We start from the raw sequence: 27,606 nt of genomic DNA, 5'->3' as shown, positions 1-27,606 counted from the left end.
AGCTAGCCTATCAAATCAAGGACATGGGTAGACCACATAGAACACTGTGGGTGAGATGTACTAATCCTGAAATGTGATAAAATGGAGATTTATAAATAATCAACCAATCAGCTCATAACTGTCATTTCACACCTACAGTTCGGACCCAATCTGTAGGGTCCAACCCAATGTGCACAGAACCGCACATCGGGTCGGATGGGATGTCACACGCATTCGATTTGGGACGATTTCAAACCTGCCTACCAGCTTACCAACCTTTATTTTGAGGTGTGTGAGGCTGCCACTCCTGTGGCTGAAGTTGGGGGGAGCTAGCATGCAGCTCCTCACAGGCAGATCTCTATATGACTGCATGAGAGCTGGCTGGCTGGGTGATACAGGAACTGACTGTAGCTGAGCACTGGGCAGTCAGGTGTGTGTTCTATGGTGGGGCAGGGTTGACAAATTTTGTAATCTCTCATTAAGCCCCACCCCAGTATGTAAAATAACCCGATTTGATTTCACCGGAAGTCTTCATGCTTCCTGTGCCTTTGGAACGCAGCATGGTTGCCATGGTGCTGATTTGTAGAGACAGCTACCCCGAGCGGGGCTGGACGCCTGGAAACACAGAAAGAGGACAGCATTACATTACTTGCACAGTGCTTGTAAAAATACATATATACATATACATGGTGACATTATTAAAGTTCTACTGAAAGATGTGAACAAAACAGAGTTAGATTGCTGTTGAGCTATGTAACTCGGAAATGATGACGACATTAAAAATATAAAAATGCCGAAGTGGTGTATAATATACCCGGTTTTGAACTTCAATGTCCATGTGCACTTTGTATGTATGATTTTTAAAATTTACTTTTGTCAATAAATGTTGTTTTAAACCAGGCATGTCCAACGTTGGCCCTCCAGATGTTGTGAAACTACACATCCCAGCATGCTTTGCCACAGTTTTGCTATTAGAGAATGCTAAAACTATTGTAAAGCATGCTGGGTGTGTAGTTTCAAAACATCTGGAGGGCCAACGTTGGACATGCCTGTTTTAAACCTTAAACAACTCACATTTTGTTTATGAACCTGCGCCAAGCTGTACCATATTTCCATTTACCAGAATTCAGTCTGCAGGGGGAAGGGATCCCCCCCATGGTAAAACAGCAGGCTGCATTTTCATAATTTATACGCATTGATCACTGGAACACCAAATAAAAATTGAACGTCTATTTGATACCATCTTGTGTATTTGCTGCAGAAAATGTTTTCATTTACGGAAAACAGGAGAAATTTGAAAGATATCTTTTCCTGTACAGAATTAGAAAATATTACTAGAGATGGAGATCTCAGTAGTATCCTCGCTAACCTTGAAAAGTTTATGTTAAAAGAAAATAGACTCTGGTGGGAGGCGACCACCCTAGAACAGTACCTAAGCAAAAACCTAGTACCAAAAGGTTTGCGTTTAGAAAAAGTTCCCTCCTTTAATTCGACCAGAGAAGGCTTCAAAATAGAGTGGAATAATATTCTACATACAGTAGCTGTTCCAAAGCTTTAACTGACCTGATAATTCAGGAACGACAAAGAGATCTGTCAGATATTAACAAAGAAATTGATAGATTTAAAGCATTGGTAGAACCCCATGCCAGCTCCGAGGAAGTAATTTCCAAAAAGAAAATAATCTTATCAAAGTTAGAAAAAAACACGAAGGAACTACAAATTAGAAAAAAAGAAAAAATTGCTTAGAGACATGGGCGTTGAGAATGTTGTGGGTCAAAATGAATTGATCATTCCTCAGAATGACAATAACAAGGAATTCAACAAAAATAAAAATCAAAACAAAAATAAAAATGTCAGAAATAAGAACAAAAACCTTAACCAATTAGGTGAAAGGAATTATGATAGTGCTAACTGGAGAACTAACAATAGAGAAATACATCCAGAAATATGGATAACACACCAAAAAGGTGGAATAAACCTGTATTCGAGAAAACCCCTGATAGACATGATCAATCTCAAAAGAGAAATCATAATGAGTCAGGAAATAGATCAGAATATGGTAGACAGGGGAATTACTATAGACCCCCAATAAATAATTCAAGATTCCAAACCAACAACTTTAGAACCCAAACAAATAACTTTAGACCCCAAAAACCTTTTTTTAGGACGGGAACCCAGACCCCCAAGAAAGGAATAAACCAAAATAAAAATAAAAAAACTCACAGAGGAAAAAGAGGCGGGATCTCAATAAAAAGAAATCGCCCCAAAAAAATCCTCAAAAAAAACCCAATTACTGACAACAAAAATCATGCAGGAAAAGTTTTTAATTTAAGCGATTCTAAACTACCTGGTTTTGAACTTCAATGTCCATGTGCACTTTGTATGTATGATTTTTAAAATTTACTTTTGACAGTGGCGGCATAATTTGAAAACTCAAAAGTCAGATCTGCCGCTGATTGGCTGAGAGAGAGAGAGCGCTTCCCGATCACTGCCCGTTCCACTGCTGCACACACAGCTCCACGGGATATTTACATGGGATAAATCGCATGCAATTTATCCCATGTAAAAAATGGCACATTAAATGCCAAATCGTAGTGAGCTCTCCCGGGCAGCTGCTGAGGGAGTTCAAAGAAAATTAGGTCTAATGTATAGAGGCATTTACACTTGTTTCTGCAAGAGCATCTAGATTTTTCAAGACTGCGACTGACATCACAAACCTGTACCGCACAGGTGCAGTATGGGCATCAGGGGCGGGCTGGGCCGGGGGGCAGGGTGCCATGTGCCCCCCCGGGCCACTTAGCCAGTCACTGGCTGCGGGCCGCGCTGGATCACCATCCACCTCCTCCAGGCAGCCCTCCTGCGCTGGCCGCGGCTTCCAGAACACGGCCACGGCTACAGGAAAATGGCCGTCGGCCTCCTGCACTGAGGACATGTCACCGGACCCCCACCAGCAGCAGCAGATGGAGAGACAGCAACAATGGTGAGTTGCTGGTGGGAAATTCTGGCACTGTGGGGCATATGTGTTTCTGGCACTGTAGGGGAATATCTGGCACTGTGGGGGCATATGTGTATCTGTCACTGTGGGGGCATATCTGGCACTGTGGGGGCATATGTGTATCTGGCACTGTGGGGGCATATGTGTCTCTGGCACTGTGGGGGCATATGTGTCTCTGGCACTGTGGGGGCATATCTGGCACTGTGGGGGCATATGTGTATCTGGCACTGTGGGGGGAATATCTGGCACTGTGGGGGCATATGTGTCTCTGGCACTGTGGGGCATATGTGTCTCTGGCACTGTGGGGGCATATCTGGCACTGTGGGGGCATATGTGTATTTGGCACTGTAGCGGAATATCTGGCACTGTGGGGGAAAATCTGGCACTGTGGACATCACATTGTGCGGTGTAATGGGCATCATGGTATGGGGCGTAATGGGCATTATGGTGTGGGGAGCATTGGGTAATTGCCATCACAGTATGGGGTGCAATGGGCATCAAGGTGTGCGGCATAATGTGTAATTAGCATCACAATGTGCAATCTGCAGGTACACAATACAATCAAGGTACAGGCCACGTCCCCTTATGATAGGCCACACGCCTAATTTTTCAGCACGCCTCCGGCACGCACAAGCATTCAGTCTTCCAGTGAGATGGGGGGTATGGGCCAGTGCTCTGGACTTGCCCCCAAGGCTAAAAGTTGCCAGCCAGCCCCTGATGGCAGGGCCGGTGCAAGGCACCGGGGCGCCCCAGGCGTGGGGGCGCCCCGGCGCTCACCCGGTCCTCAGAGAAGGGGGGGGTGCCGGGCAGTGCCGGGCGTGCGTGCGGTGGCCGGCGGCCGGCTATTGTGCTACACAGTAGCCAGGGGAGGGAAGGTTTTCGGGCGGCTGCTACACTGAGGTGGAGGGGGGGTGCCGGGCGTGCGGTGGCCGGCGGCCGGCTATTGTGCTACACAGTAGCCAGGGGAGGGAAGGTTTTTGGGCGGCTGCTACACGGAGGTGGAGGGGGGGTGCGGGGCGTGCGGTGGCCGGCGGCCGGCTATTGTGCTACACAGTAGCCAGGGGAGGGAAGGTTTTCGGGCAGCTGCTACACGGAGGTGGAGGGGGGGTGCCGGGCGTACGTCGGACCTGACTACTGTGCTACACAGTAGCCGGGGGAGGGGGGTGTCAGGCGGCTGCTACAAGGGGGGGGAAATGCTCTGCTTGCAGACTCACCCAATCTGGCGAGTCACTGCACAGGGGCGCGATGGGCGATGCGGCGGCGAAGGGGGTGGAGGGTGGACAGCTGCTCCAACTTCCGCCCTCCAGTGGCCGGCGCCCTAGGCAAATGCCTAAGGCTGCCTAGTGGTGGCGCCGGCCCTGCCTGATGGGCATAGTTGCCTACCCTCCTGCATTCTGCAGGAGACTCCCTGAGATAGCAGCAATCTCCCTCTTTCCTTCATTAGTCTAGCAATCTCCCTCATTTCACCTAGCCCAAATTACACTGTTACATTTTTTGGGGAAAAAGGAATGAGAGACAGATACATTTACCTTGAATCATCAGCACCATTTCCCAGCACTTTACCAAGTATAGTAGCTCTTACTAACTGCTTTGGGGCTCATCTACATTTGGATATAAGTAATTTTAAAATATTCCTCTAGGATATAGCAGTGCACATGAATGATTCTAGGTGCCACGTTCACACAATCTCTTTTCACAATCTCTCCATATATGGAACTAGCCACACCCTTTGGGTGGAGCATGACACACCTTTAAATCGGACACTTTACAAAATGTTACTACCAACTATAATCTCCCTGAAACTAATTTTCAAAAGTAGGCAAGCATGAGTATGGGTCTGACACATGCGCAAAGTAACAAACATCGGTACTTTGCACTATGCGCAGCACCTCCGTCTACATCAGTAAAAGGACCGTATTTCCAACAGGCGCAACCAGTGTTTTGCCAGCTAATCTTTCCTTAGATCTCTTTGAAGTTTTCCAAATCTGAAATTACTGACACTGAAATAATTAATTTAGCACTAGAGAAATATTTCATTTATTGGAATGACTATAATGAAAAAGGCAATTAATAGGTTAGACTTTACCAAGGTCACCATGAGTTAATTATTCCCAGAGCGGTCATAAATATCTCACAGCCGAGGAATGTAGCCGGTTGGCATGGTTTCTGAAAATGTTTTGCTGCAGGATATCCTTTCCTTTTGTTAACTCAGGTGGGGGATGTAGTCCCGTCACAGGCAGAGTTTGGACCTGCCTTGGTAAACATAACTAATTTTACCAGAAGCGAGTGAAAATGAAGCTGTGATCTATAACATATTCACAGATCAACAACACCACGTAAAAGGGGGAGGGAGCATGGAGTGATACACTGCAGAGATCCCAGTCATTACCTCGGGAATGTGTACAAAAGCTGAGTTGGGGGCAGTAGGGGAGATATGACAATATAAATGAAAGGTGTTTGCTCCTGTCCTGACCCCATACCCATCTAAACAAACACAAGGTTCCTGTCATTTAATGGATTCATACATCAATGTCCAAGTATAGCTAGGGAGATAACATGGCCATTAGTCCAGCACATTCTACATACAGAGCAAGTAGAGAGGCTTTCCCTGGCTCAAGGAATTTGTTTAAAGCCGAACAAAGATGGGCTTATGTGAATGAGCAGTAAATTACACAGAGTAGGGACACTTGTTTCCTCTAAAAGCCCTGAGCCCATTGATCCTAAACTGCCTGCTTTGTGGTAAACAGCAGAATGTTTAAAAGCTTAAAAGAAGCAAGGTAACTATATTGCGCATGAGACTTATTTTAGTGGTTTATATCGTCTGTCGCTAGTAAATTACTGTAAACATTTCATTCTCTCATCAGACCAGCTCTGTCACCACCTCCGAAATGTACCGAGGGATGTAACAGGCAATTTTTTTTTTACCCATCCCCAGAATTTTTCCATCTAAAGCCTTGTACACACCGGGTGATTCAGCAAAGCGATTTTGACTATATTGTCAAAATCGCTTAGAATGTGTCCCTCTATCGTGCCATGTGTACACAGCGGGTGATAGCGATGCGCCGGGCCCGCAGTGTCGCTATAGTTCGGCCAAGTAGACACTGAAGGCAAGAATATTCTTGCTAGATACTGCAGTGTCTATTAGGCTGTACGCGCGGGCTGCTGCTGGGGATATCCACCATCTTTTCTCAACAGTAAAGGGGCATACACACGTAGAGATCTGTGCTAAGCAATTTTGCTAAGCTATTTTGCTAAGCAATTTTGCTGGTGTCAAGATCTCCCATGGGGAGCACATACACATGCAGAGATTTGTGCTAAGTGATTTTGCTAAGCGATTTTTCTAAGCAATTTTGCTTAAGCAAAAAAAGTCAGGGTAATGGTTCAGAATGGGAGATTGTGATCAGTATCTCTCATTCTGCACACACACAGAGATTTGCAGTCATTTGCTAAGCAATTTGACTAGATTTTGACTGCATGCACTGACTTAGTTAGCAAGAGATATTTAATCTCTCGGAGTATACACACGGAGAGATCTGTGCTTACTTTCTAAGCAATCTAGTCAGATTGCTTAGAAAATAGCAAAAATTTGCTCCCTTAACGGAGAGATTTTGACTAAGCAAAAAGCGCTTAGTCCAAATCTCCCTCTCCCAGCGACCGTACATAGCAAACAAAAAAAAATTACAAGGTAACGTACAGGGTGTGTTGATAAAATACAGTATAAATAGGGGTATAGCTGGTAGAACTAAAATCAGCATCAGTTCTGAAGTAGGTGTGGAAATTGTCGAGGAGACTGAAGATGAAGTAGAGGAAGGGAAGAACAGGACAGGAGCACAGGTGAGGTAAAGAGGTAGGGTGAGTACGTGAGGAAGGAGGACCCTACTCATAAGAGTTAACAGTCTAAAAGGAGGTGAGTGGACCAACTAAAAACAATAGGATGAGTAGGAACGGATGGGAACGGATATTGGCTCAGCAAAATACTAATGTCCTCTGTGCCCTAAAAGGTCACAGTTGTCCATTCTCTAAAAATATGCATAGGCAAGTGTCTATTCAGGGCTTACAGCAAACCATTGTAGAAATCAACTTTACATCCTATGGTTACAGAGGGGTAGGGTAGGCAGGATAGGAGGAGCGAAAGAGGTTAGGAGGAGGAGGGATAGGCTAGTCGGAAGAAGTGGGTTTTGAGGGAGCGCTTGAAGGAGGTAAGGGAATCAGAAAGCCTGATGGGTGGCGGGAGGTTGTTCCAGTGCAGGGGGGCAGCGCGAGAGAAGTGTTGGACACGGGAGTGGGAGGAGGTGATTAGGTGAGAGGTCAGGCGGCAGTCGGTGGCGGAGCGAAGAGGATGGGAGGGAGTGTGGATAGAGATCAGTGAAGAGAGGTAAGGAGTGGTGGAGGAGGAGAGAGCCTTGTAGGTGGTGGTGAGGAGTTTAAAGAGAACTCGGAAAGGAATGGGAAGCCAGTGAAGAGATAGACAGAGGGGGGAGGCGGAGGTAGAACGGTGGCAGAGGAAGATGAGCCTAGCAGCAGCGTTAAGAATGGATTGGAGAGAGGCGAGGCAGGCGAGAGGTAGCCCGGAGAGAAGGATGTTGCAGTAGTCAAGGCGGGAGATGACAAGAGAGTGAATGAGAATTTTGGTCGTATCAGTGGAGAGAAATGGTCTGATGCGCGAGATGTTGCAGAGGTGAAAGCGGCATGACTGTGAGAGAGCATGAATGTGGGGGGTGAAAGAGAGGGAGGAGTCAATGATGACAACTGCAAGACAAATAGGTATATGCAAATAAAACTTATATTCCCTCTTACACATTATACCACACAAACCATAATGCCCCTTACATATTATGCGGCACAATCTGTAATGCCCATTACACATCATGCCAAACTTTGCATAATACCAATTACACCACACATCATAATGCCCATTGCACATGCCACCCACCGTAATGCTTAACTCATTTTATGCCACACACCGTAATGTCCATTACCCATTATGCGGAACACCGTAATGCCTTTAGTACACATTATGCTGCACATCATAATGCTTTTTTCAATTTATGCCACACACCTTAATGCCTATTACATATTGTGTCACACACAGTTATGCCATTGACACCATTTTATGTTCCACATGCAAAAATGCCCCTTGCAATTGATGCCCCACAGTAAGGTTTCTAATTACTCATTGTTGGGGGTTTCATGGCAAAAGATGTTCTGCTAATCACACACATAATGCCCCCACTAGTGTCGCCTACACACATAATTCCCCTTAAAGTGCCTACATGCTCATTGCCAGGGGTTACATGCTCATTGCCAGGGATTTCATGCTTCTTGTCAGGGGTTACATGCTTGTTGCCACAGGTTACATGTTCTTTGCCAGTGGGGTCACATACTTGTTGCAAGAGGAGTGATGTGCTCCTTTCCAGGGGAGTTATGCACTTGTTGCCAGGGGAAGTTACATGCTCATTAGAAGGGGAGGGGTTACATGCTATTTCTGGGGGGGGGGGGGGTGTTAAATGCTTGTTGCCAAGGGGGGTTACATGCTCATTACCAGGGGTTTCATGCTTATTCCCAGGGGTTATATGCTCATTGTCAGAAGTTACATGCTTGTTGCCAGTGGGGTCCTCTGCTTGTTGCCAGAGGGGTTACGTGCTCTTGCCGGTGATGGAGGGTCAGAAACGGCTTGCCTGGGGGAGTATATGCTCATCGCCATGAGGGATACATGCTTGTTACCAGGAAAGGTTACATGCTCTTTGCCAGGGGAGGTTACATGCTCATTTCCTCATAACTGGCTCTGTGCTTTTTGTGTTAACTTTACACTGTGAGGTACAGTCCGGCTGCAGGGAATACCTCCGGAACAGCAATTAGCCAGTGGCCATTTGATTATGTTCCCAGGAATATTAGTAACTTCCCATGTATCTCACACACTTGTTTCTACTACAGCAGCTAAATGCAAAAGTAAGTGCAGGGCTGCTTACAAGTATCGTCAGACAGGACATACCAGTCTGGTCCGTCAGACAGGACATACCAGTCTGGTCTGTTATTGAGCAAAAGATTAATTACTATTTCTAGTACTGGACTATGGGGGTTATTCTTGTTCACTTGGAAAGGCACAATCACTCTCTAATGGACAAAACTATATGCACTGCAGGTGGGGCTGATGTAACATGTGACTGAATGTTTTTGTCAATTTTCCTGGTTTTGTGAGCAAATTGCTGATTGTCATTTGCTTTCATACAAGACCATATTTTCAGTCCAACCAACCATACTACTTGTACTGTATGGTTGGAGGAAGGTTGGTCTGATGAATGGGGCCAGCATAAGGGTGGAATTATGCAATTTTTGTACTTTTATATAATTAGGAAGACATTTGGCCTCATGGTGTGTTTGGGTTTTATATTCCTACATGGCATTGGCATAACCTGCCCCACATCCCATAGGAGATCTTTGGTCATTTTCAGCTCTAGACCCATGAGGCCCTTAATCTGGAAGTAAGTGTAGCTGTATACAGTGAGTCTGGCATGAGTTTCAACCACAAAGGGGGTGATTTTTAGATCTGTTACAAGCCTTTGTGGCCCCCTATGCCTGAAGTGACACACAGTCTCAGGGGCACTAAGAGAGTAGGAGGCCCGTGTGTAATAGCCATAACAGTGTGTGGTATAATATGTAATGGGCATCACTGTGTGTTGCATAATATTTAATGGGCATCGCAGTGTGTGGCATTATGTGTAATGGACATTATGATATGTGGCGTAATGGGCATCATGGTGTGTGGCATAATGTGTAATGGGCATCGCTGTCTGTGGCATAATATGTACTGGCCATCGCAGTGTGTGGCAAAATGTGTACTGGGCATCATGATGTGTGGTATAACGTCTTCAATGATCTTCTCCATTCCGTTCCTCATCAGCTACATCACCCTGGAAGAGGGGGATCTTATACTGACCGGGACACCGCCGCCGTTCAGGAAGATGATGAGGTTTCAGGTTAAGAAACTGTCGTAATTAAAGTATGAGTCCGTGGCATCCCCTACCTATCCATCTACAATCATTGCTCAGTATCTCTCTCCAGAAGACTGTAGCATTATCTAATATGAGGGGGGGGGGGGGGGGGGGAGAGAAGAGTATGACAGCCATCCCTATCGCTAAGTGATGTCTCCGAAAGCTATTCCTTCTGTTCAAATAAAATACATATTAATCAGTCCGATACACTGTGTGGTGCCCCGTAAAGATAGATATACATAGCCTTTATCAGTGTTGCAAGTAAGGGGGTACGGCGTGGTACGGAGTACCTGTAAGAAATATGTTGCAGGTACACAGTACCACTTACCCCATGACCCACTGTCAATTCTATTTTTATTTTAAGTCTAAATATAATGCATCCGCAGCCCGCCCACCCAGCGTTATGATTGGTGCTGTATGCAGCTACTGGCTACAGCTGATTTAGCCTGTCAAACTGACAGGCATCAGCGGTGCCAACAGTATGAAGAGCAGGCTCCACAATTGTAAGCACAAGCTGCCCAGCTCTCCCCCAAGCAAGAACCAACACACCCTCAGTCATTCCCTGTTTCTCATTCCCTGTCTCCTGATGCCATGCTACTATTGTCATTTAGTCACTCCTCTAGCTTTGTGTGACCACACCCCCTCATGACACATGGTCACGCCCATTTTTGGTGGAGGCTATAAGTACCACCAAGAAAAAAATTCTACTTGCACCACTGGCCTTTATAATTCTGTAAGGTCTGATCTTGTGGATGTTAAACAAGCAGTATGGAATGAGATGTCTTGTCTGAAATTACGACCTCCTTTTTAGTTTCCCTTATGTATTTTAAAGTACACAAAGCATAATCCGGGCCACACACAAACCAATTTTGGTGAGTGACTGGTTACTGCTTGGCTGCTCAAAAGAGACAGACTCAGCTGTTCCATGTCTGGCCATGTGATGGAACCACAATGTGGGCATGCATGTGCAGGTGGTCATCTCAGACTCAAGACTTTCCTGTTTACTCAAACATTTCCTTAATTCCCCTAAGTATTGTTTATGAAAAGCTTTTCTGTACTTCATTATTCCTGTGCTGTATTACATTCATTCTACCTGTTAAGCGCCTTGAGTCCTATTGGAGAAAGAGCGCTATATAAATAAAATTATTATTATTATTATTATTATTATTATTATTATTATTATAACATGTAATAGGCATTATGGACTGACACTTGAAGTTACAATATTACAAAACTCTGATAATGTGCGGAATCTTGGCGTGGTACTGGATGGTGGATTTACACTTAAACATCAGATATCAGCCACAATCAAATCCTCATTTTTTCATCTGAGGAACATAGCCAGAATCAAATCCATCTGAAGATCTGCCAAAAGTCATACATACATTGGTGGGGATGCGGTCATTTGGTCTACTGCATTATGGTCGACAGTCATTAGGTCGAATCCATTAGGTCGACATGCTAAAAGGTCGACATGACTCTAGGTCGACATGGGAAAAGGTCGACATGATTCTAGTTCGAAAGGTCATTAGTTCGACAGGTCATTAGTTCGACAAGGTCATTAGTTCGACATTGTCTATGTCGACATTCACAAGGTCGACATGGAGTTTTTCACTGTTTTTTGAGCCAACATGTGCCGACAGGCGGTATTTCATGCCCTACCATCCACTAGGGCGTGGTGGGAGAATAAAATAGTGTGCCGAGCGTAGCGAGGCACCGTGCCCGACGCATAGCGAGCGCAGCGAGCGATGCGAGGGGATGCAGTGCACTTTAAACTGTGTCCATGTCGACTGTGTTGACATTCAGGTAAAAAAACAGTGAAAAACCCCATGTCGACCTTGTGAATGTCGACATAGACAATGTCGAACTAATGACCTTGTCGAACTAATGACATGTCGAACTAATGACCTTTCGACCTAGAATCATGTCGACCTTTTCCCATGTCGACCTAGAGTCATGTCGACCTTTTAGCATGTCGACCTAATGGATTCGACCTAATGACTTTCGACCATAATGCAATAGACCAAATGATCCCAACCCAAACATAGCTGCCAGGCTGTTAACTAACCACATTACTCCCATACTCTACTCCCTTCACTGGCTGCCAATAAAATGGTGAATCATTTTCAAGATCAATCTACTGAGTTTCAAAGCCCTAAATGACCAAGGCCCAAGGTACCTGAAGCAGCTTCTGATTCCATACTGTCCCACCAGATTACTGCGATGAAGATGAAGGATGAAGGACATTTAGCAATACCTAGGATCTCCCATAATTCATCTGGGGGTCGAGCTTTCAGCCATTCAGCTCCGACTTTATGGAACTCACTTCCCCGCACAGTTCGAAAGACCCCCACTCTAGAATGCTTCAAAAACAGACTCAAGACTTTCCTATTTACTCAAGCATTTCCTTCAGTCCCTTAAGTATTGTTTATGAAAAGCTTTTATGTACTTCATTGTTCCTGTACTGTATTATATTAATTCTATCTGTTAAGCATCTTGAGTCCTATTGGAGAAAGAGCGCTATTTAAATAATATTATTATTATTATTATTATAACATGTAAGGGACATTCCGGTGTGCGAAATCAAGAATAGAATTTTAGCAAAACGTTAAAAAACATGATAAGGCAGGGCAAGGGGTGGGGCAAGGAGCAAGCCACTGTCCAGGAATCTCTCAACACAAAGGTGGTAACGATAATTTTATTATGGCAGTTATAAAAACCTCTAAACCTTCGGGTGCGGAGGACCCACCGTCCTAACCCTTCCGGGGGTTGAGGAATGAGGGTCTCTCTAAGCTTCGGCGAAGAGGACCCACCATTCCCTATTTTCCCCTCGTCGGCCTTATGGTTGAGAGGGGTTAGGGGAAAAACGGGGCCGGTCTCTTTCGGGAGATGGCCCAATTCGATCGCACGGCCCCCTTTGCACGTGTTTAGGCACAGCACTGGTGGTAGGGAGCACACCTCGGGCTCCTGAGTTTTTTTCAAACTCATGGATCATTAGGTCCACAAGAGGTTGGTCGACAAGCATTGGGTCGACACCATAAAGTCGACATGAAGAAAGGTCGACGTGTGTCTAGGTCTACAGGTAATTAGGTCGACACAATCATTATGTCGACTTGGGCAAGGTCGACAGTCAAAATGTCGACATGGGGTTTTTCACTGTTTTTTAGCCGAATGTCGACACAGTTGACATGGACACTAAAACATAGCACCACGTCCCCTCGCATGGCTCGCTGCCTTTCCCATGCTTCGCTACGCTCGACACACTATTTTATACTCTTGCCACGTTGACCTAATGGTGTCGACCCAATGCTTGTCGACCCAATGCTTGTCAACATAATGACCGTATCCCGTGACCCATGGGAAGGAATTAGCTGGAGTGTCCCGCTGTAATCGGGACAATTGGGAGGTATGCCATAGTAGTACAGCCTGCAGGTGACTATGGAAATATGTTCATCAGCTAACTGAATGTGCAGCCTTGTTATTTTTGTCTAATAGAGAGATACTGTAGTTGAATGAAAATAAACAGTTTTTCTGTTTGACCACCATTATGTTGTAGGTTAGCAGCAAGTAACATGATCTTGGTGTGGCAAATAAATGGAACAATATTTAGTTACAAAACTAATTTCAACTACATACTCCAGAGCGCTAGAAAATAAAATGTACAGTGCAGGCAGGCTCAGCGGCTCTCCTGCTTATCATCTTGTTATACATGTGAAGCATGTCAGAACTCGTAGTTCTTCCTGTGATCTGCCAGACAGCTAAAATCATTATTCACCTTAATTACTCTCAACAAGACAGACCAGTTACTGATAAACCGTTATAGAACCTGTGCAAATAGGCGTGGTATATCCTCTCTCCTCTATCTGTATCATACTTGCCTACTATTGAAAACTAGTTTTAAGGAGATTTTTAGCTGCTAGTAGAATGTGCTGCGCCAATGAAAGGGTGTGTCATGCTCCGCCCTGAGGGCGTATCTTACTCTCCCTATGGGCATACCTGCAAGAGGGGTGGTGGCAGTGCGGTGCCTGCTGCCGTGCAGGTGTACCTGTGTCGCACCCTCTCACCTTGGGCGGGATGCTATATAGCAGAAATGCGGTAAAAACCCCGTTTTCGGGGTTTCTACCGCATCTCTATATGCTATATGGCGCCTCCGCAGTGTCAGCGCTGCGGAGGGAATCGCCAGCTAAAGCTGGCGAATCCCTGCAGAAGCCTATGGGCTTCTTACCGCAGCGCTGTTTGAGGGATCCGTCACGGATCCCTCCCAGTGTGCCCTGCGGCCGGCGCCGGGGTCTGCGCATGCGCAGATGGACTCCCGGGTCACAGACCCGGAAGTCCAGCGCCGGCACCGCATCGCAAGGGACAGCTCTTACCGCAAGAGCTGTCCCTTGCATGAATAACGGCATATGTTATAGCATATGCCGTTATTAAAAATGCGATGTCCGGCGATAATGGGCGCGGATGTTACAACATCCCGCCCCTTCAGGTCATGATGAATCCCGGTCCTGGTAAACTCCAGCACCTGGACACGATCACCTAGGAGGAAGAACAGGTGAGTTCTGTTCTTCCTGGACGCAGACCAATGCACCCTTTGTCCTGCAACGTCTCTAGAGAAGAAAGTTTCGGGCTCCAGGTAGCGTCCGGCACGCGGCCTCAGAACCCGAAGCATCACCGATTGGCACTTACGTACCTAGGTGATAGCTTGACCTTGCACAGGGATGCAAGGTCTACGTACGCCTTGAACAAAGAAGGAAGAGAGGTAGGCAGAGACAGACACACAGATATATGTAGATGGACAGGATGACACTCACTATCTTCAATCTTGTACCCCTCAGTTCTCCTCACAGGTCCCTGTAAGGAGACAATAACACCGGACACATGCAGAGCCTAATACTACTAAAACGTAGCACAACTACTATAACTTTAACACAAAGCCCTAGAACTGACTGTGTGTAATGCAACACAAGTATAAAACAGGCTAAACAACTTTGCTCTGCACGAACTGTCTCTTTAAACCTCTGCCTATTTTCTGTTGTTAAAACTCCCTAGCTAGCTAGAGCTGGCCAGCTTACACCCTCCCCTGAATGTTCCCGCTGCTCCTACTTGGGGACCTGAGAGGTGACAGCCGCACAGCCTGTCCGTCTCTTACCCCAACCACCCATGGGAACTACACGCTCTGGTGGAATCCCAATACTGGGTCTAGCACCCTCCCCTACTCCCCTGCAGGCCTAGGGGCCTGAAGAACACCCACAGGCCTAGTGCCTGCATAGCTGACCAGAATAAGGTGACTTGGGCCTAATGCCCACAGTCACCTGTTTACAGAACAAGGGAGGGCCTGACTGGGAGGCTGGGAGGGCCTGCCTGCTCCCACGGGCCTAGTGCCCGAACACACATTGGTCTAGGGTAGGGGTAGGTGGTCTGAGGTTGCCTACCTGATGTTGGGAGAGGCCACAGGGGGGAACTTTGTCAGCTCTAATGCTTTGCACCCCCGCTGGCCTCTACAGGGGCAGTCTCCATCTTCCTTCTTTTGCAGCTGGCCCGTCCTGGACACTGCTTCCTTTCTTCCTCCAGAAGGCGCCTGAGATCTTCTCTGTTGATCCCGACGTCTTCTGGCCTCTTCAGCGGCTCCTCTGATTTTCAAGAGTGCTCCTTGGCTCCCTCTCCGCCGATGGTCTTCCTTGTTCCGCCTCCTGGTGGCATCTGACGTCAGATGCCGGGGGCAAGGCGAGTACAGTGCAGCAAGTGCTGATTGGCTCGCCGCGGCTGTCTCCCATTGGTCGCCGATTTGGGAGCCATGATTGGCTCCCAATCGTCGGGAGATTCAAAGCACCATGAGCGGCACTTTGGATTGGTGGGCAAATTGGTGTCAATATCAAAATGCTGCTTCGCCACCCGAGCTGTCAGGGCGGGGATCAGACAGCTGATCCCTGCGCTTGGGGGAGGCTTGCCCAACTCCCTCTGGCCATTCTGCTGCTGCTGATCCGATGCTGGGAGCAGGGAAGCTGTCCCAGCAACGGGACATACTCCTACATACCTATCGCCACTAAGGGGTGTGTCCTGCAGTGGCAGAAGAAAACTGTGGAACACTCTGAGCCTGATTTATTAAATGTAGTGATGCAGGCAGCAGCACCGTAGTCCCATGCTCTTCTGTATAGGCAGCGCTGTGTACCTGAACCAATGGTCTATGGGTCTTTTGCTCATGAGCTCAGGCTCTTCCGTTTGCCAATGCGGTGGCTGCAAGGTGAGCATGTTACTGTGGTGGAGCCACTGGTGGTTTGTAGAATGGTACTGCAGCATCATTGCTTATGGGTGGATAACGGGACTGTAGCGGCGGGTGTGTCACTGACAGGGGAAGCATGGGACTACTGTGCTGGTGCATGCATCACTACATTTTAAAAAAAATTAAAAAGGTTGCAGGTGAGGTGCCTGCTGGGCCTTGGGCCTTGGGGCTCCCCAAACATTAGGCCCCATAGCCGTTACAACCTCTGCACCTTCCATAGATACACCACTGCACCACTATATTACATAACACACATACCCCCATGTTAAAGAACAGTATTACATTATACACAACCACCACTCCCATTATACACAGCCCCCACTCCCCCAAAACACAGCCCCCATTCTCATTATACATAGTCCCCACTTACCCATTACACATAGCCCCCCACTCCCCATTATACACAGCCCCCACTTCCATTATACACAGCCCTCATCCCTATTATGCACATCCCCCACTCCAATTATAAACAGCCCCAGTACACACAGCCGCTAGTCCCCATTATATATAGCCCCCACTCCCCCCAGTAATACATACAGCCCCCACCACCCCAGTAGTACACACAGCCCCCAATCCTATTATATACAGCCCCCCACTCCCCAGTACACACGGCCCCCACTCCCCATTATACACAGCCCACACTCCCACCAGTACAGCCCCCACTGCCATTATACACAGTCCCCACTCACTGACCCGGATCGCGGTACAGTGTAAATGAGTAAACCCAGACCCATTCACTGCAATGGAAAAGCTGGCGCTGGCAGATGCTCTCATCTCCCAGCACCAGTTTAGGCTCCGCCTACGGTGACGTCACCCACCCGACATTATGCCGGGTTGGGGAGCGGGTGTAAAAGTGGCTAAAAGTGAGATCGCACCCGGGTCGGAGTCAGGTCCAAAAACCTGGGTGAGACCCGTCTTTTAGGTGTAAAAGGGTATAGTGACTACTTATTAAGCAAAACTTCATACAGAGAATAGTTAATCATTCACATCAATCCTCACCTTTGTGCAGATTATGATTTATAATCCCTACCACAAAGTCACACACACATTGGGGTTAATATATGTCAGATAGTTAATCTAACAGTATATCTTTGAAGTGTGTCAGGCAATCAAAACACATGGAGAAAACTAATAAGCACAGGGAGAGAACATACAAACTTCACACAAATACACCAAAAAAGCTCTACACAGATAGGAGAACATACAAACTCGACACTGCTAGAACTATGGTTGCAATATATAAAATGAAATGGTTATGGCATACTTGCCTACTTTTGAAAATTCGTTTTAGGGAGATTATAGTTGGTAGTATAATTTTGCACTGCGCCCCATTGAAGGGGTGTGTTATGATCCACCTAAAGGGCGTGTCTAGTTCCTTATATAGAGAGATTGTAAAAAGAGATTGTGAACATGGCACCTAGAACCGTGGGTGTGTACTGCTACATCTGAGAGGAATCTTTTAAAACGACTTATATCCAAATGTAGATGAGCCTCAAAGCACTTAGTAAGAGCTACTATACTTGGTAAAGTGCTGGGAAATGGTGCTGATGATTTAATGTAAATGTATCTATCGCTCATTCCTTTTTTCTCCAAAAATGGGCTAGGTGACATGAGGGAGATTGCTAGACTAATGAGAGAGAGAGGGAGATTGCTGCTATTTTTTTTGTTATAGTTAATCCCTTGGTGTATAGTATGTTCTAAAAAACGTAAAGAAAGATTTTGATTCTTATTTGTACCCATGGCTGTTTTTAACCAATAAATGTTTATCCAACCTTATTTTAAACGTATTTATTGTCTCTGCCGACACCACTTCTCCTGGAAGAGAGTTACAAAGTTTGACTGCTCTGACCGTAAAGAAATTTTGGTACTCTTTACCTAGAACGGCGCCCACGATTTTAATCTTGGGCATCGTTAATAAAAAAATCGCGGGCATCGCGGGCATGGCATGCACTAAAAAATCGGGTGCGATGCGACCGACGCGATGCCCGCGATTTCCCATAGGGAACAATGTTAAATGTCTCAATTGACCCGATTTTCCTGTTCAATGCCTCAATTGACCCAATTTTTCCATAGGAAACAATGTTAAATGGGCCACAGAGGCCAAATAGGCACCCTGAAGTGTGAAATGGCCCCCACAATTGTTAACGCCACCCCACGATCAACGTCAACCCGAAGCGTGGCGAGCGCAGCGAGCCCGCGAGGGGCGGCGGTACGCGTCCTACGACCTTTTCATACCCCCACTATCCACGTCGGCGTGGAGTTGAGAATAGAAAGTGTGGCGAGCACAGCGAGCCACCGAGCCCGAAGCGTGGCGAGCGCAGCGAGCCCCGCGTGGGGACACGGACAGCTGTGAAGCCCGCGAGGGGACGCGGATACCTGTGAAGGTATCCGCGTCCCCTCGCGGGGCTCGCTGCGCTCGCCACGCTTCGGGCTCGCTGGCTCGCTGCGCTCGCCACACTTTATATTCTCAACTCCACGCCGACGTGGATAGTGGGGGTATGAAAAGGTCGTAGGACGCGTGCCGCCGCTCGCCACGCTTCGGGTTCACGTTGATTGTGGGGTGGCGTTAACAATTGTGGGGGCCATTTCACACTTCAGGGTGCCTATTTGGCCTCTGTGGCCCATTTAACATTGTTTCCTATGGAAAAATCGGGTCAATTGAGGCATTAAACAGGAAAATCGGGTCAATTGAGACATTTAACATTGTTCCCTATGGGAAATCGCGGGCATCGCGTCGGTCGCATCGCACCCGATTTTTTAGTGCATGCGATGCCCGCGATGGGCGCCCTTCTAGGTAAAGAGTACCGAAAATTTTTCTTCTAAGGTAACTAAAACTTTTTCTTCTAATCTAAACTCGTGCCCTTGATTCCTTTCTAGTAGTAAAAAGGATGTTTGACAATTCCTTATAATGACCCCTGATATATTTGTACATGTTGAGCATGTCGCCCCATAAAAGTTTCTTCTCTAGTGTAAATAGTCAATCTCTCCTTGTAACTTAGATTCTCCATACCCCTAATTAGCTTTGTTGCTCTTTTTTTTAATTTTTTCTAATTCTATGATGTCCTTTTTATAGTGCGGGGCCCAGTATTGCATCACGTATTCAAGGTGTGGTCTAACCAAAGCTTTGTACAGTGGCATAATTACTTTTGAGTCCCTAGTATTCATGCCCCTTTTAATACATGCCAGAATTCTGTTGGCCATTTTTGTTGTTATATTACATTGAGCACTACACCCCAGTTTGTCATCTATTTGGACTCCCAGATAATTTTCCAGTACTGAATTACCCAATGTCTCCCAGCTTAGTTTATAACTAGCACACTGGTTATGTCTCCCAAGGTGCATGACCTTGCATTTGTCCACATTGAACCTCATTTTCCACATTTTTGCCCACTCATCTAGATTGTCAAGATAATTTTGAAGCGCGTCGACATCTTCTGTTGAATTAATGACTCTGCTCAATTTTGTATCATCTGCAAAAATGGAAACATTGCTGAGTAACCCCATCCCAAAATTTGTTGATAAACATGTTAAATAAAATGGGCCATAGAACCGAACCCTGTGGCACTCCACTTAGTACTGGTATCATATTTGATACGGCACTGTTCACAGTTACTCTTTGTTCTTTATTACATAGCCAGTTCCCTACCCATCTACAGATATTTGCCCCTAATCCCAGGTCCTCCATTTTATTTATCAACCTCTTGTGTGGTACTGTATCAAAAGCTTTAGCAAAATATAGGAAGATCATATCTACAGCTTTTCCATTATCAAGGTTTTTGCTAACCTCCTCATAGAAACCTAGTAAAGCATACCTCTGTGTAACATTCTATTACCAACTATAATCTCCCTGAAACTAGTTTTCAAAAGTAGGCAAGTATGTGCTACATTATACATCATCACAGAGCATGAATTCGAGGCTATAGCAGGAATGTAGGCACTGGACTTTCCGACACTTGACAGCCGGAACATTAAATTCCAACTGTCGAATTACAGTTGGATTAAATGAAAACGGGATTCCGACTGTTGGGCCTTTCCAACATTCGCAATCCCATATTGAATAATTGAATACCCCCTAAGTCCTTTATTCCCCCCCAAAAATACATTGCATATGTTTTTTAACTTATTGTCCTACTCAAATAAAAATAGCTAAAGTAAAAATGTAAAATAAAGGTTTTCCTGTGCATAAACATAGTTTTTCTGTCTGTAATTTCTATAGAAATGACACAACACACAATTTCCGATTGCAATAAGCCAGTGGTGTATCGTGTGTTTATAAACTATACAGTGAGCACCCAGAGAGAACACTAGGAAGGGGACATGATGGTAAAACACATTACTGCTTTACAGTGTAGTCTCTCTCCTCCACCTCCAGGAGATGTGCAATGATGTGTCAGCAGGGGGCAGCCAACACTGACTTTTGCAGTCCTATAATTTCTGACTATTGGTACTGTACAGTTTGTGTATTGGGTTTTGTGTAAGAGAATTGTTATGACGTCTCACACCCTGATAATGTAGAAAATTCAAGGTAAACTTGCAACAACAAAAGGGTCATCATGCAGCCATAGTACAGAAGTCTTACTGATCAAGAATCTGTCCTTGTACAACAGACATGTTCCACCAACCATATTTCACCCATGACATGGAAGCATAGTGACAAATAGCCCTTTTGTGATACACATTAACAAACATTCACACATCCCACAGGTCCTGCCCTTAGAGCATTACTGTGTGATTTATTATAGACATGAGGATTCTGGAGCCTACTTTATGTGTGTGAGATTCTCTAGTGAGCTGTCATGGTGACTGGCAGTGCTATGCTCCTGTCAGGTTTAGCACCGAACTGCAGACTGAGAAAGCAGAGATCTCCACATTCCAGACACATGAATCTTCTGGGAACACAGACGTCAATGATTACTTTCCATGTGAAAAGCAATTTAATGCTCAAGATACCATTTGATATTATGGAGAGCGCAATATGGTGTGAAATACATCATATTAAAGATATTTTAAAGCAAAATAAATTATTTTGGTACTTCTTTACTTTCACGGCGCCAGCATGGCGCCGCGCTACTTCCGGGTTACGCTCGCCACAAACTAAGTAAAATAAACGAAGTTAACGCCATGCCAACATGGATAGTTCATACCTCCACTATCCATGTTGGAGGTACCATTATTTTTGTTTATGGTTTCCCAGCCTATCCCTGATAGTGGTAGGCACACCCTGGAGGTTTGCAACCGTGCAGTACAAGTCCTGGTGGCTATCTTGGTAATGGTAGGCTAGCTTCAATGCATGTGATACCTCGCACTAATAGATGGGGCCTTTACTGTCCTCTCCTACAGCAAAGCCCCGCAACCTAGCCCACTCCCTGTAGCCTAACCTGTCCTCTCCCTCAGCCTAACCCTAATTGTCCTTTCACACAGTCTAACCCTAAACCCCCTCCCTGCAGCCACACCCTAACTCAGGGTTGCCGACTCTCCCGGAATGTCCGTGACACTTCCGGAATTCTGGGACATCTCACGGACTCCCGGAAGAGGGTCCCTTTCTCCCGCAGCTCTTCCACATTGACTACTGCGCATGCGCCAGAGATAATCAATGACGCGTTCGCGCGTCAACGCCGTAATCTATCACATGCGCAGTAGCCGTCGCGGAAGTGAAGCTGAGCTGCGGGAGAAAGCGAAAGGAGTCCACTTCACCAGCGTGCGTGTGTAAGTATGGTTCTTTTTCTTTACAGCTGCACACCTCCAGCACTGAGCCCGCCCTCCTCCAGCACTGAGCTCACACTCCTCCAGCACTGAGCCCACACTCCTCGGGGACCGTAAATGCACAGCCCCTCTGACACTGACCTCAGGCAGTGGCAGTCACCACCTCACCTCTTCCGAGCGCTCTGCCCCTGCCCCGGTCATCATTCGGCATATTGTTTGTCAGACTATTTTTCTTTATAGTATGCAATAGCAGTGGTCCAGGTATAGCAATATCCCAGGTAGTACTAGTGAAGGATGCAGCAGTGAGATGTCACAAGTATCTGCTGCCCAGGTGCAGGTGAGTTTGAAAAAACTCAGGAGCCCGAGGTGTGCTCCCTAGCACCAGTGCTGTGCCTAAACACGTGCAAAGGGGGCCGTGCGTTCGAATTGGACTTTCTCCCGAAGGAGAAGGGCCCCGTTTTTCCCCTAACCCCTCTCAACCATAAGGCCGAAGAGGGGAAAATAGGGTACGGTGGGTCTTCTTCGCCGAAGCTTAGAGAGACCCTCATTCCTCAACCCCCGGAAGGGTTAGGACGGTGGGTCCTCCGCACCCGAAGGTTTGGAGAGACCCTCAGTAGACTTCCCCCTGCCTTGTGGCTCGGGTCGTCCTCGGGGGACCGAAGCTCTCCCCAAAAGGCGAGAGCTTCGGTACATTGGGGAAATGGAAGGCCCATAAGGGTCGACCACACTACCCAAAAAAAACCGTGACAAACTACAGAAAACAGAAAACGTGAAAAAGTGCACAAACGTGGAGAAGAAGAGAAATAAATAATAAAGAGGACCCCAGCCAGAAGGCCGGGGTGGGGGTGTGAAAAATTGTCCTACCCCATCCAAAAGGACGAGGTAAGGACGTGCAGCCTATCCTAGAGGGGAAGTGCGCAGTGCAAGTGCTTACTTGTGCCAGGTGATTTTGGGGATCACCCGTGCAGGTTCAGCACCCCCGAGTTTCACCGGGGGCACAGTGCAGCCTCGGACTCCAGGCAGCCAGCCAGTCAGCGTCCGACCAAGTGTTTCTCCGCCTCACCAGCAGGCCCTTTCCGGCCCCCCGGCATGGGAATGGATACTCCACCGGGCTTTTTCGGTGAGTCTCCCACGCAGAGGCCCAAATAGACCAACTGAGGAAGAAGAAACCACCTACTCAGTCCCGACGTTTCTCCTCTCCCAGGGATTGAGTACTGGGCTGGGCTTTTCGCTGTCCCCAGGCTGGAGTCCTTCCTCCCCAGCCTGGAGCAATCTACTCGGCCCCAGCTTTTCCCGTCTTCCTGGGAGTGGATACTAGACCAAGCTTTTCGAGTGACCCTCCCACAGAGGCAAAGACCCCTGAAAAAGAGCCCCATCTCAAAGCCCGATGCTTCTTCCCTCCCTACCAGTGGAAAGAATGGTATTCCCTCCCTAGCAGGGCATCGATACTCAGCCATTCCTAGCCCAGAACATGATGATTGCTATCCTCAGGCTCAGTAACAAGATGCTACGGTACTGCTTTTCTCTATTCTCTGCCAGGGGGCATTCCAGACCCAACTGATAAGAACAGATACTACACTTGATCTTAGCCCGAAGGCCGAGAAGCGATGCCCAGGTGCAGGTGCCAGGCAGGTAGTAAGGCATGTAGCCCTGTGGCAGTGACTATGGCCAGGACAGGGATGCCTTGTTATTATCATGGGATGCCAGTGATGAGACTGAGAGCATATTATGGGATGTCAGACTCTCTCTCCCCTCCCACTTATCATGGGATATCATGCTCCCTGAAGTTATTATGCGATGTCACTGGACTATTATGTGATGTCAATCTCCCTCAGCTTACTGAAATAAAAACACTGCAAGGCCCGCCCCCTGGCAACGCAAGGCCCACCCCCTGGCTTTTACTTTTCTCCCTGAATTGATTTTTCAAAAGTAGGCAACCCTGCCCTAACTGTCCCCTCCTGCAGCCTAACCCACTCCCTACAGCCTAATCCTTTCACAGTCCAACCATAACCCCCTAACCCACTCCTTGCAGCCTAGTGCCTAACCCAGTGTTTCCCAAACTTTTTTGAATCACGGCGCCCTAGAGCATCAAAATATTTTCAAGGCACCCCTAGGCCAAATGCTTCTTATCGAAAAATTCAGAAAAAATATTAAATGAAGTGCACTGTGTTTATATGTCACAGTTATCTGATGAGGGACAGGATTTGATCCGTTTGTCCACATATATTATGATTGGCAGCCACAAGCACTGGTTTTGCCTGGTACATTGACCATAAATAATATGAACTGATCTTGGTCCACCAACCCAAGGCACCCCTGCAAGTGTCCTGAGGCACCCCAGGGAGCCTAGGCGCACAGCTTGGGAACCACTGGCCTAACCCATAATTACTAACTTCCAGAGGCATAACTAGAACGATGTGGGCCCCATAGCAAAATCTTGGACAGGGCGAGGGGGGGGGGGGGCTTGTGCCAGAAGAAAGAGGGAGAGAGGGTGTCAGGAGAGAAGCAGTGCCGGGTAGAGTTGGGGAGATAGACTGTCAGAGAGGGTGCTGGGAAGAGACAGGGCTAGAGAGAGAGCACAGGTGAGAGATAGGGGTTGGAGAGAGGGAGGGAGAGAGAGAGAGGAAGCATGGGTAGGAGAGATGACTAGGGGCAGAGAGACAGGTGGAGTGAATGTTTGGACTGAGAGAAAGATGTGCAGTAGGAAAGAGAGCAGGGAAGAAAGAGGGGGAGAGAGCATAACCCACCCCCCCCACCCTATAGATGGCGCTATATAACTGCTACTTAACCCCCATTACTTACAGGTGCCGCTGTGTACCCCCCCCCCCCCTCTACACCAAGTCTTCTCCCTGCCGGGTCTCCGCATCGTCGGGGCTCCACAGCACGCCACTTGATCACCGCAGCTGTCTCTATGTCCAGAGCCGGGAGCTGGGTCTCCCGAGTCCTCAGAGCCGCGGTGTTTTGCACACCTCATCAGCGCCAGAAACTGTGCACACAGTCACGCTGGGGCTGGTCACTACTAGAGAGGGACGTTAAGCGCCGGCCAGGACAGACTAGCTGGAGTCTGGACTACTGCTTTGACAGTGCTGCGCTGTCCCTGAGACACGGGACAGTGGCACTGTCTGCCTGCCACTGCTGCAGCATTACTTAAAAAATTCAAAGGGCCCCATAGCAACTGCATCCTCTGCACCCTCTATTGTTACGCCACTGCTAACTTCTGAAAGCTACTTTCTGGGAGAACCTGGAAAGGAGAAGCAGCTGGATGACGATCGCATCATTAGTGCATATTTGAATAGGGGAGGGACAAAAATGACACAATTATCATAGAAACGCAGCTCCACTCATACTCATGGTCGGGATTCTGACTGTAGAGATTCCGACTGCTGGGATCCTGAACTTATCCCCGTATAATCATGTTTAAATAAAAAGTGACTAGGTGATATTAATAAAACCACATGTTTAAAAGCATAAAGCGATCTTGCATTTGTAACTGATAAGTTTTCAAAAGAATTGTAACATTTGCTGATAACTGAAAGCCTAAAGCACATTAGACAACACAGTAAAACATACAATGTGGTCAGTGATTTCCCTTAAACTGCCTGGAGCTCTTTAACAAAAAAGATAGGGTCTAATTCGGACCTGGGGCATGATTCTGGTTCACTCGCAAAAGCAACTTCTCTCTCTAATGGACAACACCATGTTGCACTGCAGGTGGGGCAGATGTAACATGTGCAGGGAGAGTTATGGTGCCCATACACTTGTGCGATCGGATGCGATGTGACAGCGCAATGTGATTTCCCATCGCATCACATCACATCACATCACATCACATCTGAAGTGCTTTTTTCAGAGGCCTCACATTTGGGTGGCCGCCAATTGGCTGAGAGGGCTCTCTCAGCCAATGCTGATGCTGATACGGGAGACTGATACGGGCTCATTTTGTCCCCCCGTATTTTTGGGAACCTGGACCGCTTGGTGCTGGTTTTAGAAATCTTTGGGATCCCCTATGATTTTTGTCCCCTGAATTTCTAAAACCAGGACCGATTCTTTGAGTCCGGAGCCCATGCCTTTTTTTTTATCATTTTTACTTTGACACTTTTGGTACAGAACCATGCACAGATTTCAGTGATCTGTGCATGGTTTAGTCAAATTTGCCAGTCAGAACCTAGTCCATTTGTTTTGTGAATTTTGGTAGCGTTTTCCAAAAATCACACCCTATTACATTTGCGAGTTGTATACTTTATAATGGGAAAACGTCTGGATGCAAATTGAAGTGTGAGGAAAAATCATCAAGTCAAAATGTGCGAATTTCGTGGCAAAAAGTGGAATTTTTAGCGTAATTAGCATCACAAATGCGCCAGTTTTTTTACTAAAAATCTCAAAAGTCTAAGGGGCCAATTTAAAATCTCATTCTATTACATCTCGACATAAGCAATATTATAAATTGTTTTGGCCCTTCTGAGCTATATAGTTAATAATACTGCTTAGTGTGCATGCTCCATATGGCCAATGATGCAAGCCCCATGGGTCGTTAATGATGTTCTCCACCCAGAGCTGGATTTAGAGCTCATGGGGCCCTAGGAAAGAAACCCCCAATCAATACATAACACTATATTTTCATTCCTGATTCCAGCCCTACATTATCTGTCATATATATATATCTACCGATAGTCATATTTATACCTTATAGTAATGCCCTTTACACATTATATGGTTATTGCCAGGAGGAGTAACATGCTCTTTGCCACAGGGGTAAGTTTACATGCTCATTGCCCGATGTTGCAGTCTTGAAGGGACACAGTGCAGCGCTCCGGGAATCCGCACTTCCGGGTAGAACTGGGTACCTTGCGCTCCCCTGTCCGACATTAGAGGTGATGGAGAACCAAAAGGTGGTGCCCATATTTGGAGGCAGCAGGGTCTTTGCTCTACCTGAGGTGCTGCTTCTACCCCGCCAGCTGCTCCCAGCTCCAACAGGTGATGGAGTGATCCGATGCACCCCTGCAGTTGATCAGATCCGGATTTCAGGGGGCCCTAAGGCATTCATGGTCCTAAGGCAAGTACCTAGGTTGCCTAGCGGGAAATCCGTCTCTTCCTGCATATACCTGTGATGGAGTACATCGGTTACGAGGGCAATATGTTCCGTGTAATGTGAGCCCAGCTCAACATTTGTGTGCTACATACAAACATAGCCCATATTTACCCTGCACAGAAAATAATATAAATCTATTTGCTCCCCTTGCATGTCAACATGGTTTGTTCCCGACACAAGTTGTGTGCTTTTTTTTTGCTTTACTTATAAACCCGAATCAGGCCCACTGATCTAAGAGCATATTAAGCCAATATTTGGTTTTAAAACGTGAATTGTTTTACTTTTAGCCCTTAAGATAAACATTTTCCACATCTATGAAGGACTTTGAAATAGGTGTGTCAATGCATGTCAATCCGGATTTGCTCACCATCAATGATGGGAGATATGTTTTGTTGTCTGCCACGTTGTTTTGTCACTTCAATGCTTTTACCTTCAGTTTAGTCCATTAGGTATACAAAAGACACAAACTCTGATCTTTCTTTGAAGCACACACACCTATTTCAAAGTCCTTCATAGATGTGGAAAATGTTTATCTTAAGGGCTATAAGTAAAACAATTCCCGTTTTAAAAC

At 46.6% G+C, this 27,606-nt stretch overlaps 1 pseudogene; it reads right to left on the bottom strand.

Moving 5' to 3' along the window:
• Positions 1–23,448: 23,448 nt before the first annotated feature.
• Positions 23,449–23,555, bottom strand: LOC146060902 (U2 spliceosomal RNA; annotated as a pseudogene).
• Between the last annotated feature and the right edge of the window lie 4,051 nt (positions 23,556–27,606).

Source organism: Crinia signifera, chromosome 2 (genome assembly GCF_055691185.1).
Source record: "Crinia signifera chromosome 2, ASM5569118v1, whole genome shotgun sequence".
Lineage (NCBI taxonomy): Eukaryota > Metazoa > Chordata > Amphibia > Anura > Myobatrachidae > Crinia > Crinia signifera.
Note: the sequence above shows the minus strand (reverse complement) of the source record. Positions and strands in the feature narration are given on the sequence as shown.